Consider the following 3,577-nt stretch of genomic DNA (forward strand, 5'->3'; position numbering starts at 1 on the left):
CAGCACACAGTGGCTAATGTAGGGTTCATAACCATCCAAAGTGCCGCGAGTAAGACATGTGAGTGTTCAGTTATATATGGCACATGTATATCAACCCTCTCCTACCAAAGTTAAGGGATATCTTGGAAGAGGAAGCAGAAGGGATGTATGGGTCGGGGGGATCAGAAGGGGGCTATGAAATGCTGTCCTCTGGGCGTGGTGTAGAGGTTGTGTACCTATATCATCAGCAAGTGCACTTCCACAGATCAGGCCAGTCACAGTTCCAGCATGGGTAGAAGAAGGCCCCTAAGGTTTCACTCCTAGATGAGGAACTATTGATGAGGGATAGCTACTGGGGAGGGAGAGTCATTTTTATTTGAGGGAAGTGACCACTAGTAGGTTATTTATGCACCAGTGGATGTCCCAGCAACATGTGTATATGGGCAGCACTAAGTAGACGTGGTAAGTTCAAATACATACATACATACTACACACATATATACACACATACTCACACATAAATACATATACATATACATATACACATACGTACATACATACATAATACATACATACATATATACATGATTTAAAACAGAGGAGCCTGGATGAAGCTGGGAAGGGACAGTAGGAAATAGGGTGGGAATAATCCAATAAAAATACATTGCAAATATGAAAAAAAATTAAAGAATACAAAATATTCTTCTAAAAGGAGTATCTCTGCTCAGAAGCACTTTCTGTGCCTTCTACCCAAACCGGTTCCTCCCTCCACTTGAACGATGCCTAGCTCATGTTCTTCAGCCCACTGCAACTGCTTGCCCAGGTACCCCTTCAACTCTGTTAATGTCTGTCTCTGATAGGTGCTCTCTTGAAGTTTGTTTTCCTCCTATTGTTCCGAACAAGGGACATGTCCCCCAGCTATCAAGTGTCCGGAGTCATTTCTCGTAACTGGCTTGGGATAGAGTCCCAATTTTATTTTCCCCATTACAGTTGCTCGTGTAGCAATGTATTAAACTGTTTCTCTCTGCTCCGGTCATCCCCCATGCTCACCATAGTGTGCATCACAACGCCATGGTGACATAAGTGTTCTATTTTATTATGTCAATGGTCCATGCCTACACCACACTTTCTAACTCCGGAATCGTTTTACGACCTTCATGTTTTGATCATAAACCTTTCCTTGCCTTCCACCTTTTCAGAGATGAACTGATTGTTCTTTGATCTTGGCTCTCTATTGGCCTACATACATTTTAGAATCAATCTTCAAAAAATGTTGGAATTAATCTTTTGCTCTTGATAATCTCAATCTAGTTTATCTATACATAAAGTTTATATGTACAAAATTTTAAACATGTATTAGGTGCATTATATATACATATATAGATAGATAGATAGATATAATATATAATTATTATAAAATTTAATGTCTAAGTTATTTCATTGGGAGGAATCTGGTGATTAAAATTCTGCCACTGTGCATGATTAATCACTTAGGATGATGTTCCATATACCAAACTTTTTTTATTTCATTTTTTAAAAAAATATTTTTATTGGAATTTTTTATTTATTTACATCTCAAATGTTATCCCCTTCCCTGGTTTCCTGTCCATAAACCCCCTATCCCATCCCCTCTCCCCTTCTTCTATGAGGGTGTTCCCCTACCCATCCACCCACCCCTTCCTGCCTCCCCTGCCCTGACATTCCCCTACACTGGGGGGTCCAGCCTTGGCAGGACCAAGGGCTTCTCCTCCCATTGGTGCCCAACAAGGCCATCCTCTGCTACCTATGCAGCTGGAGCCATGGGTCTGTCCATGTGTAGTCTTTGGATGGTGACCAAGCTATTTTATAAGCGTGTTTTCTTCTCTACCCAACATTGTATCATGAGAAAACCTAACTCTGGCATAAAAATTAGGAAGAGTAGCAGGAAGCAGCTCAGGTGTTGAGGGAGGCTTTGGATGAGACACTGTTGTTCTCAAGGCAGGCTGCATCGCCACCACTGAAAATTAAAACAGCCCGGCATTTCCCCTGCTTTTAACAACACATAGCCACAGTATTACCATCACTGTAGAGATACGAAATCTAAACCCTCACGGTATGATCAACCCGTACTTAAAGACCTCCCATTGTCCACCAACTATCTGGGTTTTTTTCCCCAAACAAAACTCCAATGAAAGCGTCCCTACTGTGTTGGTTGTTAAATCTCCTTAGTCTCTCATAATTGAGAACAGTTCCAATATCTCTTTTCTGTCTAATAGCACCGACATTGTGGAGCGGCCAGGGCAGAGTTACAGAGCTCCTGCAACCTGAATTCACGCGACTGACTGTTCCCATCTGGGTGCCATTCTCCCTGCTCCTTTTATCTTCTACTCCTATAAACTGGGAGCTTGGTATAAAGAAATGATCAGCTTCAGGTTAAATATGTTGAATGTGGGGACTTTACAGAGGATGCAATGCACTTCGGCCTGTGCCACATCACGTGGCCCAAAATACCAGACTGTCCTGTTTTAGATAATGCAGTGTGAGCACTTATTAAGATGGAAAAAGTCAGATATCTCCATTGTAATGCTTTCTTTTTTTTTAAAAGCCATATGCTTAGAAAGTAAACTGTGACTCTATGTGAATGTGTGAATTTTAATTCTTATTTCATGTAATTTTTGTAGAAAACACACTCAATATTTTTTATCACAGAGTTTGGAAATGCTATGTATTTTCAATTATAATTGCTGTGTTTATTAGTGTGTGAAGAGAATACTATTTAGTCAATGAGGAAGAAAACATTATTCCTCTTTTATAATGGGTATGTATTGACCTTTTTTTTACAGTTTTTTTTTTTTCTTTCACAATACATTTTTACAGAGCAATCATGTCTCATGGTGATTTGGCCCACAAAACCCCTTCATTCTGACACACCTCTCTTAGACTTTGTATTTCTGCTTCCTGCCATCAAAAAAAAAAAAAAAAAAAAAAAAAAAAAACAAACCAAACCAACCAAACAAACAAACAAAAAGGCCCATGATAAAACAAAAACAAAAACAAAAATATTTTTCCAAATCAAGACTCCCAAGCGACCACTTTTGCAAACTATCCTGGTTGTATTAGTGAAGAATTAATTCTAGCTGCAATAAAACCCAGGATAGCAAGTCCTTTGCTTTTATTCTGGAGGCGTTCCTCAAGTCAGCAGAAGGAACAGAACTAGGAAATGCGCTCTAAAAGGATGAGCTTTAGGGTTGTTGGGTTTTTTTTGTTTTTTGTTTTTTTTTTTTTTTTTTTTTTGCCAAAGTCAACTAACAGAGACCAGATTCACCATCTTGCTGGAAACAATCGAAAACACATTGGACAATCTATATGGAACAATTTTCAAGGCTTTGGATATAAGACAACAAGGGATAGTATGTCTCCCAGTGAGGGAAACAAACAGGCTGAATTCCGCATGCACTAAGTTTGTTCTCTTAAAGAGATCTTTCCAGATCCTGTTTCAGAAGTAGCAGCCTGGGCAACATTCCAGCCCTTCTTTCAAATATAGAGAAGATGAAACTCCAGGGAGAACAAGGCAGCTAGAGTGTTTCAGGTCAATTGTTTAAGCTGCACAGAAGTGAAG

Source organism: Rattus rattus, chromosome 10, assembly GCF_011064425.1.
Source record: "Rattus rattus isolate New Zealand chromosome 10, Rrattus_CSIRO_v1, whole genome shotgun sequence".
Taxonomy (NCBI): domain Eukaryota; kingdom Metazoa; phylum Chordata; class Mammalia; order Rodentia; family Muridae; genus Rattus; species Rattus rattus.